Source organism: Tachypleus tridentatus, chromosome 7 (assembly GCF_004210375.1).
Source record: "Tachypleus tridentatus isolate NWPU-2018 chromosome 7, ASM421037v1, whole genome shotgun sequence".
Lineage (NCBI taxonomy): Eukaryota > Metazoa > Arthropoda > Merostomata > Xiphosura > Limulidae > Tachypleus > Tachypleus tridentatus.
The window spans coordinates 186,478,792-186,498,675 of NC_134831.1; the positions used below are offsets into that span (position 1 = coordinate 186,478,792).

General features: G+C 34.8%; 1 long non-coding RNA gene across 1 annotated transcript in view; it reads right to left on the reverse strand.

Moving 5' to 3' along the window:
- The window catches only part of LOC143257506 (uncharacterized), a 152,488-nt gene that overhangs the window by 25,863 nt on the left and 106,741 nt on the right, over positions 1-19,884 (reverse strand). The window contains exon 2 of the long non-coding RNA XR_013031888.1: positions 13,729-13,842. This is a non-coding gene — a long non-coding RNA (uncharacterized LOC143257506). The remainder of the gene's footprint in view (positions 1-13,728; positions 13,843-19,884) is intronic.

Genomic DNA, 19,884 nt, shown 5'->3' on the forward strand with positions numbered 1-19,884 from the left:
TCCAATATTCGAGTGTGTAAACAGTGTCAGCAGGTACATTCTATGTGTGTGTATGAACAATGTTGCTACATCCAATATTAGAGTGTGTTAACAGTGTTAGCAGGTACATTCTATGTGTGTGTATGAACAATGTCTCTACATTCAATATTAGAGTGTGTTAACAGTGTTAGCAGGTACATTCTATGTGTGTGTATGAACAATGTCTCTACATCCAATATTAGAGTGTGTTAACAGTGTCAGCAGGTACATTCTATGTGTTTGTATGAACAATGTCCCTACATCCAATATTCGAGTGTGTTAACAGTGTCAGCAGGTACATTCTATATGTGTGTATGAACAATGTCTCTACATCCTATATTCGAGTGTGTTAACAGTGTCAGCAGGTACATTCTATGTGTGTGTATGAACAATGTCTCTACATTCAATATTAGAGTGTGTTAACAGTGTTAGCAGGTACATTCTATGTGTGTGTATGAACAATGTCTCTACATCCAATATTCGAGTGTGTTAACAGTGTCAGCAGGTACATTCTATGTGTGTGTATGAACAATGTCTCTACATCCAATATTAGAGTGTGTTAACAGTGTCAGCAGGTACATTCTATGTGTTTGTATGAACAATGTCCCTACATCCAATATTCGAGTGTGTTAACAGTGTCAGTAGGTACATTCTATGTGTGTGTATGAACAATGTTACTACATCCAATATTAGAGTGTGGTAACAGTGTTAGCAGGTACATTCTATGTGTGTGTATGAACAATGTCTCTACATTCAATATTAGAGTGTGTTAACAGTGTTAGCAGGTACATTCTATGTGTGTGTATGAACAATGTCTCTACATCCAATATTAAAGTGTGTTAACAGTGTCAGCAGGTACATTCTATGTGTTTGTATGAACAATGTCTCTACATCCAATATTCGAGTGTGTTAACAGTGTCAGCAGGTACATTCTATGTGTGTGTATAAACAATGTCTCTACATCCAATATTCGAGTGTGTTAACAGTGTCAGCAGGTACATTCTATGTGTGTGTATGAACAATGTCTCTACATCCAATATTAGAGTGTGTTAACAGTGTCAGCAGGTACATTCTATGTGTTTGTATGAACAATGTCCCTACATCCAATATTCGAGTGTGTTAACAGTGTCAGCAGGTACATTCTATGTGTGTGTATGAACAATGTTACTACATCCAATATTAGAATGTGTTAACAGTGTCAGCAGGTACATTCTTAGTGTGTGTATGAACAATGTCTGTACATCCAATATTAGTGTGTGTTAACAGTGTCAGTAGGTACATTCTATGTGTGTGTATGAACAATGTCTCTACATCCAATATTAGAGTGTGTTAACAGTGTTAGCAGGTACATTCTATGTGTGTGTATGAACAATGTCTCTACATCCAATATTAGAATGTGTTAACAGTGTCAGCAGGTACATTCTATGTGTGTGTATGAACAATGTCGCTACATACAATATTCGAGTGTGTTAACAGTGTTAGTTGGTACATTCTATGTGTGTGTATGAACAATGTTACTACACTTAATATTAGAGTGTGTTAACAGTGTTAGCAGGTACATTCTATGTGTGTGTATGAACAATGTCTCTACATTCAATATTAGAGTGTGTTAACAGTGTCAGCAGGTACATTCTATGTGTGGGTATGAACAATGTCTCTACATCCAATATTCGAGTGTGTTAACAGTGTCAGCAGGTACATTCTATGTGTTTGTATGATCAATGTCCCTACATCCAATATTCGAGTGTGTTAACAGTGTCAGCAGGTACATTCTATGTGTGTGTATGAACAATGTTACTACATCCAATATTAGAGTGTGTTAACAGTGTTAGCAGGTACATTCTATGTGTGTGTATGAACAATGTCTCTACATTCAATATTAGAGTGTGTCAACAGTGTAAGCAGGTACATTCTATATGTGTGTATGAACAATGTCTCTACATCCAATATTAGTGTGTGTTAACAGTGTTAGCAGGTACATTCTATGTGTGTGTATGAACAATGTCTCTACATCCAATATTAGAGTGTGTTAACAGTGTCAGCAGGTACATTCTATGTGTTTGTATGAACAATGTCCCTACATCCAATATTCGAGTGTGTTAACAGTGTCAGCAGGTACATTCTATGTGTGTGTATGAACAATGTTACTACATCCAATATTAGAATGTGTTAACAGTGTTAGCAGGTACGTTCTTTGTGTGTGTATGAACAATGTCTGTACATTTAATATTAGAGTGTGTTAACTGTGTCAGTAGGTACATTCTATGTGTGTGTATAAACAATGTCTCTACATCCAATATTCGAGTGTGTAAACAGTGTCAGCAGGTACATTCTATGTGTTTGTATGAACAATGTCCCTACATCCAATATTCGAGTGTGTTAACAGTGTCAGCAGGTACATTCTATGTGTGTGTATGAACAATGTCTCTACATCCAATATTCGAGTGTGTTAACAGTGTCAGCAGGTACATTCTATGTGTTTGTATGAACAATGTCCCTACATCCAATATTCGAGTATGTTAACAGTGTCAGCAGGTACATTCTATGTGTGTGTATGAACAATGTCTGTACATCCAATATTAGTGTGTGTTAACAGTGTCAGTAGGTACATTCTATGTGTGTGTATGAACAATGTCTCTACATCCAATATTAGAGTATGTTAACAGTGTCAGCAGGTACATTCTATGTGTGTGCATGAACAATGTCTCTACATCCAATATTAGAATGTGTTAACAGTGTCAGCAGGTACATTCTATGTGTGTGTATGAACAATGTCGCTACATCCAATATTCGAGTGTGTTAACAGTGTTAGTTGGTACATTCTATGTGTGTGTATGAACAATGTTACTGCACTTAATATTAGAGTGTGTTAACAGTGTTAGCAGGTACATTCTATGTGTGTGTATGAACAATGTCTCTACATTCAATATTAGAGTGTGTTAACAGTGTCAGCAGGTACATTCTATGTGTGTGTATGAACAATGTCTCTACATCCAATATTCGAGTGTGTTAACAGTGTCAGCAGGTACATTCTATGTGTAAGTATGAACAATGTCTGTACATCCAATATTAGTGTGTGTTAACAGTGTCAGTAGGTACATTCTATGTGTGTGTATGAACAATGTCTCTACATCCAATATTAGAGTGTGTTAACAGTGTTAGCAGGTACATTCTATGTGTGTGTATGAACAATGTCTCTACATCCAATATTAGAATGTGTTAACAGTGTCAGCAGGTACATTCTATGTGTGTGTATGAACAATGTCGCTACATCCAATATTCGAGTGAGTTAACAGTGTCAGTAGGTACATTCTATGTGTGTGTATGAACAATGTCTCTACATCCAATATTAGTGTGTGTTAACAGTGTTAGCAGGTACATTCTATGTGTGTGTATGAACAATGTCTCTACATTCAATATTAGAGTGTGTTAACAGTGTTAGCAGGTACATTCTATGTGTGTGTATGAACAATGTCTCTACATCCAATATTAGAGTGTGTTAACAGTGTCAGCAGGTACATTCTATGTGTTTGTATGAACAATGTCCCTACATCCAATATTCGAGTGTGTAAACAGTGTCAGCAGGTACATTCTATGTGTGTGTATGAACAATGTTGCTACATCCAATATTAGAGTGTGTTAACAGTGTTAGCAGGTACATTCTATGTGTGTGTATGAACAATGTCTCTACATTCAATATTAGAGTGTGTTAACAGTGTTAGCAGGTACATTCTATGTGTGTGTATGAACAATGTCTCTACATCCAATATTAGAGTGTGTTAACAGTGTCAGCAGGTACATTCTATGTGTTTGTATGAACAATGTCCCTACATCCAATATTCGAGTGTGTTAACAGTGTCAGCAGGTACATTCTATATGTGTGTATGAACAATGTCTCTACATCCTATATTCGAGTGTGTTAACAGTGTCAGCAGGTACATTCTATGTGTGTGTATGAACAATGTCTCTACATTCAATATTAGAGTGTGTTAACAGTGTTAGCAGGTACATTCTATGTGTGTGTATGAACAATGTCTCTACATCCAATATTCGAGTGTGTTAACAGTGTCAGCAGGTACATTCTATGTGTGTGTATGAACAATGTCTCTACATCCAATATTAGAGTGTGTTAACAGTGTCAGCAGGTACATTCTATGTGTTTGTATGAACAATGTCCCTACATCCAATATTCGAGTGTGTTAACAGTGTCAGTAGGTACATTCTATGTGTGTGTATGAACAATGTTACTACATCCAATATTAGAGTGTGGTAACAGTGTTAGCAGGTACATTCTATGTGTGTGTATGAACAATGTCTCTACATTCAATATTAGAGTGTGTTAACAGTGTTAGCAGGTACATTCTATGTGTGTGTATGAACAATGTCTCTACATCCAATATTAAAGTGTGTTAACAGTGTCAGCAGGTACATTCTATGTGTTTGTATGAACAATGTCTCTACATCCAATATTCGAGTGTGTTAACAGTGTCAGCAGGTACATTCTATGTGTGTGTATAAACAATGTCTCTACATCCAATATTCGAGTGTGTTAACAGTGTCAGCAGGTACATTCTATGTGTGTGTATGAACAATGTCTCTACATCCAATATTAGAGTGTGTTAACAGTGTCAGCAGGTACATTCTATGTGTTTGTATGAACAATGTCCCTACATCCAATATTCGAGTGTGTTAACAGTGTCAGCAGGTACATTCTATGTGTGTGTATGAACAATGTTACTACATCCAATATTAGAATGTGTTAACAGTGTCAGCAGGTACATTCTTAGTGTGTGTATGAACAATGTCTGTACATCCAATATTAGTGTGTGTTAACAGTGTCAGTAGGTACATTCTATGTGTGTGTATGAACAATGTCTCTACATCCAATATTAGAGTGTGTTAACAGTGTTAGCAGGTACATTCTATGTGTGTGTATGAACAATGTCTCTACATCCAATATTCGAGTGTGTTAACAGTGTCAGCAGGTACATTCTATGTGTGTGTATGAACAATGTCTCTACATCCAATATTCGAGTGTGTTAACAGTGTCAGCAGGTACATTCTATGTGTGTGTATGAACAATGTCTCTACATTCAATATTAGAGTGTGTTAACAGTGTCAGCAGGTACATTCTATGTGTGTGTATGAACAATGTCTCTACATTCAATATTAGAGTGTGTTAACAGTGTCAGCAGGTACATTCTATGTGTGGGTATGAACAATGTCTCTACATCCAATATTCGAGTGTGTTAACAGTGTCAGCAGGTACATTCTATGTGTTTGTATGATCAATGTCCCTACATCCAATATTCGAGTGTGTTAACAGTGTCAGCAGGTACATTCTATGTGTGTGTATGAACAATGTTACTACATCCAATATTAGAGTGTGTTAACAGTGTTAGCAGGTACATTCTATGTGTGTGTATGAACAATGTCTCTACATTCAATATTAGAGTGTGTCAACAGTGTAAGCAGGTACATTCTATATGTGTGTATGAACAATGTCTCTATATCCAATATTAGTGTGTGTTAACAGTGTTAGCAGGTACATTCTATGTGTGTGTATGAACAATGTCTCTACATCCAATATTAGAGTGTGTTAACAGTGTCAGCAGGTACATTCTATGTGTTTGTATGAACAATGTCCCTACATCCAATATTCGAGTGTGTTAACAGTGTCAGCAGGTACATTCTATGTGTGTATGAACAATGTTACTACATCCAATATTAGAATGTGTTAACAGTGTTAGCAGGTACGTTCTTTGTGTGTGTATGAACAATGTCTGTACATTTAATATTAGAGTGTGTTAACTGTGTCAGTAGGTACATTCTATGTGTGTGTATAAACAATGTCTCTACATCCAATATTCGAGTGTGTAAACAGTGTCAGCAGGTACATTCTATGTGTTTGTATGAACAATGTCCCTACATCCAATATTCGAGTGTGTTAACAGTGTCAGCAGGTACATTCTATGTGTGTGTATGAACAATGTCTCTACATCCAATATTCGAGTGTGTTAACAGTGTCAGCAGGTACATTCTATGTGTTTGTATGAACAATGTCCCTACATCCAATATTCGAGTATGTTAACAGTGTCAGCAGGTACATTCTATGTGTGTGTATGAACAATGTCTGTACATCCAATATTAGTGTGTGTTAACAGTGTCAGTAGGTACATTCTATGTGTGTGTATGAACAATGTCTCTACATCCAATATTAGAGTATGTTAACAGTGTTAGCAGGTACATTCTATGTGTGTGCATGAACAATGTCTCTACATCCAATATTAGAATGTGTTAACAGTGTCAGCAGGTACATTCTATGTGTGTGTATGAACAATGTCGCTACATCCAATATTCGAGTGTGTTAACAGTGTTAGTTGGTACATTCTATGTGTGTGTATGAACAATGTTACTGCACTTAATATTAGAGTGTGTTAACAGTGTTAGCAGGTACATTCTATGTGTGTGTATGAACAATGTCTCTACATTCAATATTAGAGTGTGTTAACAGTGTCAGCAGGTACATTCTATGTGTGTGTATGAACAATGTCTCTACATCCAATATTCGAGTGTGTTAACAGTGTCAGCAGGTACATTCTATGTGTGTGTATGAACAATGTCTCTACATCCAATATTCGAGTGTGTTAACAGTGTCAGCAGGTACATTCTATGTGTGTGTATGAACAATGTCTCTACATCCAATATTCGAGTGTGTTAACAGTGTCAGCAGGTACATTCTATGTGTGTGTATGAACAATGTCTCTACATCCAATATTAGAGTGTGTTAACAGTGTCAGCAGGTACATTCTATGTGTTTGTATGAACAATGTCCCTACATCCAATATTCGAGTGTGTTAACAGTGTCAGCAGGTACATTCTATGTGTTTGTATGAACAATGTCCCTACATCCAATATTCGAGTGTGTTAACAGTGTCAGCAGGTACATTCTATGTGTGTATGAACAATGTTACTACATCCAATATTAGAATGTGTTAACAGTGTTAGCAGGTACGTTCTTTGTGTGTGTATGAACAATGTCTGTACATTTAATATTAGAGTGTGTTAACTGTGTCAGTAGGTACATTCTATGCGTGTGTATAAACAATGTCTCTACATACAATATTCGAGTGTGTTAACAGTGTCAGCAGGTACCTTCTATGTGTGTGTATGAACAATGTCTCTACATCCAATATTAGAGTGTGTTAACAGTGTCAGCAGGTACATTCTATGTGTTTGTATGAACAATGTCCCTACATCCAATATTCGAGTGCGTTAACAGTGTCAGCAGGTACATTCTATGTGTGTGTATGAACAATGTTACTACATCCAATATTAGAATGTGTTAACAGTGTTAGCAGGTACGTTCTTCGTGTGTGTATGAACAATATCTGTACATTTAATATTAAAGTGTGTTAACTGTGTCAGTAGGTACATTCTATGTGTGTGTATAAACAATGTCTCTACATCCAATATTCGAGTGTGTTAACAGTGTCAGCAGGTACATTCTATGTGTTTGTATGAACAATGTCCCTACATCCAATATTCGAGTGTGTTAACAGTGTCAGCAGGTACATTCTATGTGTGTGTATGAACAATGTCTCTACATCCAATATTCGAGTGTGTTAACAGTGTCAGCAGGTACATTCTATGTGTGTGTATGAACAATGTCTGTACATCCAATATTAGTGTGTGTTAACAGTGTCAGTAGGTACATTCTATGTGTGTGTATGAACAATGTCTCTACATCCAATATTAGAGTGTGTTAACAGTGTTAGCAGGTACATTCTATGTGTGTGTATGAACAATGTCTCTACATCCAATATTCGAGTGTGTTAACAGTGTCAGCAGGTACATTCTATGTGTAAGTATGAACAATGTCTGTACATCCAATATTAGTGTGTGTTAACAGTGTCAGTAGGTACATTCTATGTGTGTGTATGAACAATGTCTCTACATCCAATATTAGAGTGTGTTAACAGTGTTAGCAGGTACATTCTATGTGTGTGTATGAACAATGTCTCTACATTCAATATTAGAGTGTGTTAACAGTGTTAGCAGGTACATTCTATGTGTGTGTATGAACAATGTCTCTACATCCAATATTAGAGTGTGTTAACAGTGTCAGCAGGTACATTCTATGTGTTTGTATGAACAATGTCCCTACATCCAATATTCGAGTGTGTTAACAGTGTCAGCAGGTACATTCTATGTGTTTGTATGAACAATGTCCCTACATCCAATATTCGAGTGTGTTAACAGTGTCAGCAGGTACATTCTATGTGTGTGTATGAACAATGTTACTACATCCAATATTAGAGTGTGTTAACAGTGTTAGCAGGTACATTCTATGTGTGTGTATGAACAATGTCTCTACATTCAATATTAGAGTGTGTTAACAGTGTTAGCAGGTACATTCTATGTGTGTGTATGAACAATGTCTCTACATCCAATATTAGAGTGTGTTAACAGTGTCAGCAGGTACATTCTATGTGTTTGTATGAACAATGTCCCTACATCCAATATTCGAGTGTGTTAACAGTGTCAGCAGGTACATTCTATGTGTGTGTATGAACAATGTCTCTACATCCAATATTCGAGTGTGTTAACAGTGTCAGCAGGTACATTCTATGTGTTTGTATGAACAATGTCCCTACATGCAATATTCGAGTGTGTTAACAGTGTCAGCAGGTACATTCTATGTGTGTGTATGAACAATGTCTCTACATCCAATATTAGTGTGTGTTAACAGTGTCAGTAGGTACATTCTATGTTTGTGTATGAACAATGTCTCTACATCCAATATTAGAATGTGTTAACAGTGTGAGCAGGTACATTCTCTGTGTGTGTGTGTATGAACAATATCTCTACATTCAATATGAGCGTGTGTTCAATTTCAAAGTATGTACAACATTCGAAGCTGTTAAGTGTCTATAGGTACATATTATATCTATTAATTTTGTATACAAACCCTGTATACTCAGCTATACTATCATAAATGCAGAAGAGAGACGAATATTTAGTCGAAATATGTAGCAGGTTCTCTGTGCAAAATAATTTTGATTATGCTTATATATTCGACTTAGTTAATTTACTGTGACAAGAAATATTATGTGTTCATTTGCAGAAGTAAACAGTTTTAGTATTTGAATTTTATAAAGGTGGCTGAAATTACATTATTTCTATATGTAAACAGTTCGTACGGTCGTCACGTAACCGATTAAATCGTGTCTACAGGTAAATTCTTTCAGCGTGTGTTCAATTTCAGAGTATGTACAACATTTGAAGCTGTTAACAGTGTCTATAGGTACATTCTTTGTATGTGTTACAAGTGTAGTTACCTACAACATTCGAGGCCGTTAACAGTGTCTATCGGTACATTCTTTGTATATGTGAAACGTACAGTTACCTATAATATTCGAGACCGTATATATATATATGTACATTCCTTATATGTATAAATAGTGCATTTACCTATTACATTTGAGACCGTTAACAGTGTCTATAAGTCATTCTTTGTAACTGTAAACAGTGTCTTTAATTACAACTTTCGAGTCTGCTAACAGTATTTATAGGTACTGTACATTTATATGTGTGAATAGTGCATTTAACAACAACTTTCGAGAGTACGAGTACTAATAATCCTATGTATACGGACTCGGTCATTTTGGTGAGTATAATACTGTTTACTTCAGTGTACAAGATGTGTGTGGGTTTGATTAAATGGTTTATACACACACACACACACTTATATACATACAAAGTAACACAGAAAAGGGAAACAAAACAAGGCAGGGCTCAGATATTTAAAATTAAATCGTACGTCTCCTATTACAATTCACAGCCTGTGACGATTATAAATATTAATATCATAAAATGTTACAGTACCGTTTACCTCTTGCTAAATTTTCATAATATATGTGTTCTTAACGTGACCCCATCCAATACGAAATTTAAATGTCTACGCACGATTCTGTTCCTTACCATTTCATCCTTCAATTAAATGTATTTATTTTATGATTATGGATCTTCATTACACACATACCCGAACACTATTTTGCGTTTTATTAAACGTACCAAGCGATAATCGAATTTCTTCAATGATTTCAGTGGGCCGCCATAAATGCGAATAAATATTCGCCATTTAAATAGCTCGGCACTTGAGACAGTTTTTCGCCGCAGCATAGCTGCTCATAGAATGGCTCTGAATGTTTTTTGTTGCTTTCTCCTTGTAGGCTGTGCCTTGTGATATTGTAATTTGTTTGTTGTGGCAACATTGTGTATTGTGTTCTGTTATATTGCGTTTTCTCCTGTGATATTGTAGTTTGTGTCCTGTGATGTTGTACATTGAATCCTGTTATAAAGTATTTTGTCCTATGCTGTTGCACATTGATTACTGTAATAATGAAGCTTCTGTGTCGTGATATTGCGGTTTATATCCTGTGATAACGTAATTTTTATTGTGATATTGTAGGCTGTGTTTTAGGTTATTGTAGTTTATATCCTGTGATAATGTAATTTTTCTTGCGATACTGTAGGTTCTGTTTTAGGATATTACAGTTTGTCCTGCGACATTGTAAAGTTCCAACTTATGTTTATTTTTGTAATTTCGCGCAAAGCTACAAGAGGGCTATCTGCGCTAGCCGTCCATACTTTAGCAGTGTGAGACAAGAGGGAAGGCAGCTAGTCATCACCACCCACTGCCAAATTTGGGCTACTCTTTTACCAACGATTAGTGGATTGACCGTCACATTATAACGCCCCCACGGCTGAAAGGGCGAGCATGTTTGGTGTGACAGGGATTCGAAGTCGCGAATCTCGGAGTACAAGCCGAGCTACCTAACCACCTGGCCATGTGGGGCCTGCAACTTATGCTCTGTAATATTTCAGTTCGGTTTTTGAAGTTAAAATCATGTGATAGTAGCTTGTCTTTTGAAGCTGCAGTTTATGTCCTGTGATACAACAATTTGCCATTTGATATGGTAACATGTCCTGTGGTATTGTAGCTTGTCCTGTAACACTGTATGATACTTTGCACTGTGATATTGTAGTTTGTTTTGTGAAATTAATCTCCTATGATATTGCAGTATGTTCTGTGATTTTGTACATTTTGTGTCTTGTGATGTTTTAGTTTTTCTCTGTTGTCGTAGTGTACTTTGTGTCTTGTGACATCGTAGTTTTTCTCTGTTGTCGTAGTGTACTTTGTGTCTTGTGACATCGTAGTTTTTCTCTGTTGTCGTAGTGTACTTTGTGTCTTGTGATATTGTAGTTTTTCTCTGTTGTCGTAGTGTACTTTGTGTCTCGTGATATTGTAGTTTTTCTCTGTTGCCGTAGTGTACCTTGTGTCTTGTGATATTGTAGTTCGTCTTTTTCTAGTTTACATGAAACACATACGTTCATAGGAAGAATTATAACTAAAAAATGCATTACGTGGAATGGATCAGACCGAATTTGGTAGTTTCTCTCTATAAACTACTCGTTGCTACACTCGGTAATAATACGAGTATTGTTATATGACGGCCAATAACTACGATGTTCCTGTGCTCTAAGTTAGATAGTTGGATCACAGACTATATAGCAGAACAGGTCGGCTGGGTATCACCACGAAACAGCAGCTCCAACAGTTTTACATCGCTATTTTCTTCCTGCTACCCTATAATCAGTTTGACTTTAGGCCATTTGATGTCAGCCTCAACGGCGTAGCAAACTACATCTCGCAATCGTAAGACTGCTTTATTCGTCTCAGAAGTGTTGTAACGTGGAATAGAAGTGAATGTGCTGTCATCTGACTAACGATCAGTAATTCTTCCCAATTCGAAGTAATTCCGGCGAGCTACCATGATCCCCGGGCCTAGGACACCAGGGAAATAGGCTATGGGGAGCCATTACGGGCGATAATTCATTCCATGTTCCAGGCATGACACCTTGTTAATTGGAAATCATCCTACAAATGAGTTGTTGATACCTTTAGGATTCGTTTCAACGTTTACTGTACTAGTGTCGGCGTCAACTTTTAATCTTTATATCTCTCTCTATTCGTTCTACTTATACTAAGAAGATACTTAAACATCGTGAAATATTACCTGCAGGGTCGTTATCTTTTTATCAAAAACGATAAACATATGTTAGATACGTGTTTAAGTAAAAAAAACACAAGCACCTTCAACATTTATTGAATACTATCTTAACCGAGAAATTATGTTAACTGCTCAGAATAACAACAACTTTTGTTAAAATATGAATATTACTATCAGAAATGAAACATTTCTGTAAGACTTTATCTCTGTTTGGAACATAAACAAACATGTGTCAGACAGTAAAAACACTTGCAACAACAAGTTACTGGCGAGATAACATTTTCTTGTATTATCGTGTAAAAGTCATATCTGAATAATAGCTTTCGTTCAATACCAGAGTTTGTTTGTTTTGAATTTCGCGCAAAGCCACACGAGGGCTATTTGCGCTACCAGAGCTGGTCAGGACTTCTGGGTGACAGTAATGTTTTAGTGGAAACTATTATTTTAGTTGTTTTACGACTTACGTCTCTTGATGTATTAAAATACACGGCCGTAATATTATATTGTTTTACACGGCACATTCTGACGTATTGAGACACAAAAACATAGTATTCTTTTATTTGTTTCACACAAGTCTTGATGTATTAAAACATACGAATGATTGTTTTTTTGTTTGTTTTTTGAAATTCGCACAAAGCTACTCGAGGGCTATCTGTGCTAGCCGTCCCTAATTTAGCAGTGTAAGACTAGAGGGAAGGCAGCTAGTCATCACCACCCACCGCCACCTCTTGGGCTACTCTTTTACCAACGAATAGTGGGATTGACCGTCACATTATAACGCCCCCACGGCTGGGAGGACAAGCATGTTTGGCGCGACTCGGGCGCGAACCCGCGACATACGAATGAATACAATACTATTTTATTTGATTTTCATAACACGTCTTGATGAAATAACACATGAATATAGTATAATATTAGTTGTTTTATATAACAAGTCTTGATATATTAAAACATACGAACATTAAAATTAATTAGAAATTTTGTTTGACTACAAATTTCATGCTTTAAAAAAATTAAGGATTGTATTTATTATTAAAAATGTTTAGTTTGATTTCGACTGTACAATATGGTGCCGTTTCTCATAGGAGGAGATAATTGTATTTTTTTAAAATGTTTAGTTTGATTTCGATTGTACAATGTGGTGTCCTTTCTCATAGGAGGAGAGAACTGTATTTTTGAAAATGTTTAGTTTCTTTTTGACTGTACAATGTGGTGCCGTTTTCACAGAACGCTATGTTGAAATTTAAGAGATACAGCCTAATTTAAATTAATCCCACAAAAGCAAACCAACAAAAATTAGTTTATTGTAAACTGCGTATTAGGTTATTTAAGTTTCAACATAACACAATACGATGCTGTGAAAATGAAGTAACAACCTAATTAACTACATCCGATACTTGTCCTGATCATATTCTACGACTAAACATATATAATAGGTGTTTATTAAAAAGTAAAGTTAAGCCTAAAATTAATGACAAGTTTCACCGTAACCTAACATTACATTATTCAGAAGAATAAATTCCAAACAAGCAAGTGCTTCTCTATCCGTAAACTTGTCGAAAGTTAATCTTCTCTAGAGAATTCTACAAATACCAAGGCCTCTTGCGTAAAAGACAGTTCCAAATATAGTTACCATTGTCTAATTGCTTTCGAAACGTCTGTTGTGATGGAAGAACCAGCTCCGACTCTTTCACTATTGGAAACCAGAGTGTCCACACAAAATATTTTCCCAGGATGATAATTCACACTGAAGTGATATGAAAAAGAAATTTCATAACTAATATTTCAATAAAAAATAACATTATTTTATAGACACATTACTGTTCCGACTTGTTTTATACTTTAGCCTACTCTTCAAATTAAGACATCTGACTAATACACCACCTATTAATAATGTGAAATTGATAGGGACTAACTCAAAATACTTTGATAGCTTATTAGATACACATGTGAAATTTATATATTGTTGAGATTAACTACACAGTGTTTTTACGTGCCCATACAGAGACAAGTAGAAAACGTATTGTTTTGTTAAAATTGTGTAGCAGATGTGTTTCACTACACCAGTGGGCCTTTAACGACATTGAATTAAATTGTATTTTTTTCCACATTTTAGAGTTTGTGTAGTACAATACAATGTCCATACATAGTCAAATAATTAGTTGTAAGTTGTTTTTAAATTATTAAAAGATGTCTTTGATTGCATAATATGGTGCTCTTACATAGAATAACAACAAAATGTATTTATTGTTATAAACTGTTTAAAAGTTGCATTTCACTGCATAAAGTGGTGCTCTTGAAAAACAAGCTTTTAATTATATTTATTGTTAAGCAGATGTTATTGAAAGTACTAAGATGTTATTATCAGGATATATATGAATTTGTATTTTATTATTAAATATTTTAGAATTTTTATTTGATCGCATAACACGATGTCCTTGCATGAACAAAATTTGTGTTTGACTCTATAATGTGATATGTTTAACTAAAGGTGTGTGATACAACAATACGCTTCCCATATCGTGAAGCCGTAATAAGACTTTATGGATACAGTATGATTAATGTGTGTTCCCCGCTAGTACAGCGGTGAGTCTACGAATTTATAATGCTAAAGTTAGGGGTTCGATTCCCCTCGGTGGAGTCAGTATATAGCCTGATGTGGCTTTTCTATAATAAAAGCACCCACACACACGATTTATGTGTCTTCACGAAATTTGGTAAGCTTTAAGTAAACATTGTAAGACTATTTCTGCAGAAAAAAATCTGAATTTCTAGTAAAGAATTTTCGCTAAAAATTAATGATTTAAGAAAGAAAAATGAGTATTGAGTACTACATGTTTCCTAAGTTTATCAGCCCTCCAGGGGCACAGCCGTATGTCTGTGGATTTACAATGTTAGCGGGTTTCGATATAAGTGGTGGTCAGAGCACAGATAACCCAACGTGAGCCTTTGCTTTTAATTAACAACGTTTATTTTATCAAAAACAATACATGCGTAATAACATAACAAATTAATAATAACAAAATAAATAGACAGATATTATTGTTTTTTTTTCACTTCTCTTGGCAGCTACCATTTAATGGACCAAACTTGAGAATTTGAAAAAAACACTGTAAAGTGTTAAGTACTTAAATAAGACAGTGTCAGTAATATAGATAATAAATTACAGACAAGACTGTCAAACTTTGTAATAAACCTTTGGTGAAACTTCTGTATCTAGGTATGATATCGTATGGTGGCATCAATATCTAGATATGTAGTGTATCGACTATTATGATGAGGTACTTATCTCCAGTAATTACAAATACTATTGTATTTGTGTCCATTGTTTGTTTAAAAAAGTCGTGTTTTACTAAACAATGTGGTACCATTAGAGAGGCAAGCATTGATTAGCAATTAATGTTTAAAACGTTTAGTATGTGTTTTCTTATAGCAAAGTCACATAAGGCTACCTGCTAAGCCCACTGAGGGGAATCGAACCTCTAATTTTAGCATTGTAAATCCGCAGACTTACCGCTGTACTAGCTGGGTGCAAACACGTTTGGAAGTTGTGTTTTATTACAAATGGTGATGCCGCTACAGAAACAAAAGGAGAATTATATTTTCTGTTTAGGTATTTCTCAGAATTTCAGTTTCACAACACAATATTATGTCCGTTTAAAGGAAGGTAGTCAAACGTATCTATTGTTAAAATTGTTCGGAAGTTGATTTGACTTCACAATGTGGTGTCCTCGCAGAAACCACCGGAGAAGGTTGCTCATTGGTAGAATTTTTTAGAATGATTGTGTTTTTTGTTATTAGTGTTTAGAATATGTGATAATAATGCTCAATATACTGCACTTTGAGAAACAAACATTAAATTGTATTTATTGTTGAAATTGTTTAGAGTTTATGATGTTCGTTCTGGGCATGGCCCGGTGGTTAAGGTGCTCGACTCGTAACCAGAGGGTCGCGTTTTCGCATCCCGTCACACCAAATATGCTCGCCTTTTTAACCATGGGGGCGTTATAATGTGACTGTCAATCTGACTCTTTGTTGGTAAAAGAGTTGGCGGTGGGTGGTGATTACTAGCTACCTTCCCTTTAGTCGTAAACTGCTAAATTATGGACGGCTAGCGCAGACAGCTCTTGTGTAGCTTTGCGCGAAATTCCCAAAATAAACAATGTTCGTTCTCAGACAAGCAGACAATTGTTGTCAAAATTATTACCAGGGAATGCATTTATTGGTAATATTGTTTAGAAGCTGTGATTGACTGCACAATTGGTACTGTTTCTGAGGAAAGCATTGTATTTATTGTGAATAAGTGACTGAATAATGTGGCTCCCTCAAAAAAAAAAGCTGGGAATTGTTATTAAACGTTGTATATTACTGTTTTATGTGGTGCCATACAGAAACAACTGTGAGTTGTATTTGTTCTTAAAGTATTAATAATTAATTTTGTTTACATCACCCTATAAAACCCTCACAGAAACAAACAGTGGATGGTATTTAATGTAAATTGCATTCATTGATTGTTTAAGCGTTGAATTTGATTACACATGCTGTTGTTTTTAAAAACAAACCGTGAAGTGAACATATTTTATAAACAGTTCGGAAGCTATTTTGACTATTCTGTATGGTATATTTACGGAATAAATTAGAGAATGTATTTATTGTATTTCGCAGTGGAATGTGATGTTCTTCTAGATGTGAAAAGTGAATTGTGTTTATTGTTTATTTAAAATCTATACTTGACGGCAGAATGGGCGCACGGATTGAGTTTATTTTTAAAACTGTGTAGAAGTTGGCTTTGATTGATCAATATGATACGTGTTCAGAAACGAGCAGATCGTATTTCAAGTAATCATGGAGAAATCCCACTTGACTTAAAGCCACCATTATCTGTATAAATGCGTACCAAAACCACCAAGTAAACTTATAGAAAATTTGAAGATGCTTTTCTCATTTGACAGTTGCGACCAAAGATGAGTAAGAGACAAAAGGTGGCGTCTATAATCTGTACAAATGAAATAATGTACGTACATACAAATATTTAACTCCTATAAATGGATCTTTACCAAAATTTGTATCAAAGTTCATTGGACCCATGAGGATACACAAACAAAGTTTCAGTTTCACACAATGCGGAGAACACATGAAAATTTGCGATTTCGCATTTTGTTTTGCAGTCTTTATGTTTTTGTTTTTTACAGTTGTATGTAAGGGAAGTAACTTTTCATGTCTTAAGATAACCTATCACCAGCTCTTTATAGTTATTTTTCACCTTACATGTCGTTAATTCAGTCTGTAATTTATATAGAATTTTTGTTTATCAAAGGTAACAGTTATTCCAAACAATGAGCTTTAGTAACCAATATGCCAAACGCGCGCTTTAGGAACACGCTATTAATTCGATCAGAACATATTATTTAAACTGTTTGAAGTTTTCTACAGATGTTACGGCTTGTATTTTAGTGGAACGCTTCTGAAAAAAGCTAAGCGAAACGTTAAGTGTCCAATTAAAGAAAAGTGACAAATCTGATGTTATAAGATCGTATATTTCTAGTATTTAAATTGTGTTTATTATTAAAATCAAGTACTGGTTGTTTTGTTTTTAAGCACAGAGCTACAGTTGGGGCCAATAGTAAATAGTTGTTTTAGAGCCTGCAATGTGACGCCCATACATAGACCTAAATAACTTAAATTATTTTCACATTTGTTAGCCAAAACAGTACAGTTTTTATAGTAACAAAGTTTTTTTATTGTTAACATATTGTAGAAGTTCTCTCTGACTGTACAATGTAACGTTCGTATAATGATAAGCAATGATAGTTAAAGTTATTAAAAAATATATCTGACTGGAGAATATGGTTTAAATAAAAATGTATTATTTTATATTTATCTGGAGTGTAAAGGTCGTTTTTTCTTAACTTTTATCAAAATTTGTAAATCCTTCCAGTATGAACTACAAATATTAAAAGAAAAGAGTTATTTACATGCTTCAAAAAAAACTTGCCAAAAATATTAATCGACATGAGAGAAAAGTCCTACCTATAACTTGAACATGTCAAAGACTATTATTTTAGTTTCTACAAGCATATATCTCTTATTTGAATTACTAGTGCACAGTACAGTGATTTCTGCAGTAAGCTTTTCATTTTTTCGCATGAACACACCGTACGGTTTATAAGATTCTTTAGAAAGAAACAGTATAAGCTAGCTGTGGCACAAAACAGAAATGATAATACTTATTATATGAAGTTTTCAATTTATTAAACCAGAGGGACATACGGTAGACTGCATATCTTTGTTACTTAATGTTCATCATATTCGGCTTTCAAAAAATACGAAAATGTTCGTCTTTATCAACTAATACAGATCATTTTTGGCAGAACAATGAAGTACAATTTTCCACATATGTTCATCAAATTTCATCAAAATATGATTATTTTTGACTGAGTTATAGAGCAAAATATTTTTTAAAAATTCTATCTCGTTAAAAGATAGAGATTTTTTTCTTTCGATTTTCGTAAACTTTGATCTTGACTCTCCAAAACAGAACAACTTCTTGGTTTGATCATAGACCAAGTAAGTATATGCCAACTTTTGTTGAAGTCCATTCAGCCGTTTTTCAGAAATCTTGCTGACAAACGCACACATACACACAGGTATGAAAACATTGTCACTCTCGGTGGCAGAGGTAAAAATATCCGTGTGGTATATTTGGTAATATAATTAAACATATTTTACAACGTAAAATCTATGGATGGATACTTGACTGACTGGTGAAAAAATGTGATATTTCGTAATGATTGTTTAATTTATAACATGCATTTGAGTATTCACACAGTAATACCATAACTTAATTCGTCTCAAAGTTATTCAAAAGTCGTTATTAAATACTGATCCATAAAAATCGTAGAATCATTTTGCAGCTCTAAACAGTTTTTTTAAGAATGAAACTACAGAAATTTTCATATATTGTATGCAACATAAAGGATGTCCGAAAAGTCTGTAATATAAGTTATTCCACGTTTTTCTTAATTTCAGATACACGACTGATTATAGTGTTGTCAAAACATGAGAAGGTCGAGTTAATTCCTGCTGTTAATCCAAACATATCAAATTACAATGAAATAATATGAAATACATGCCTCTGGTTCCAGCACTTTCGGATACGTGTAATTCTATGTAGAAAAATGGGGTTAGACGAACATCAAGATGTATTAAAAAATGGGCTTACAGAAACACCCAGTTGTATTTGAAGAAAGTAGTTCAACAGGAATCTTCACCTTTATTAAAAGGAAGTATACTTTCAGGAACACCCTGGTGTATTAAAAGAAAGTAGGCTTACAAAAATATCTAGTTGTATTAAAGAAGTAGGCTTACAGAAAATCCTAGTTTTATTAAAAGAAAGTAGGGTTACAGATCTCTGTAGTTGTATTAAAAGAAAATAGACTTTCAGGAACACTCAGATGTATTGTGAAAAAGTAGGTTTTCTGTAACACCTAGTTGCATTCAAAAAAAAAAAAAAAGGCTTACCGGAATCCATAATCGTATTAGGAAAAAGTAGGCTTATAGGAATAACTAGTTGTAATTTAAAAAAGTAGGCTTATGGGAACCCATATTTTATTTTTTCTGTCATTTAATCACAATTTACTCTGTTACGCCGACACAATTAAAAACATCTTAACCAACAACTAACCTTAAAAAAATAACGTGGTAAATTCATAGTTTCAGGAAAGGCGAGATTTTTCTGTGTATAATTTACTTAAAATATATCAAACATCCTATTTTAACATCAATTTAG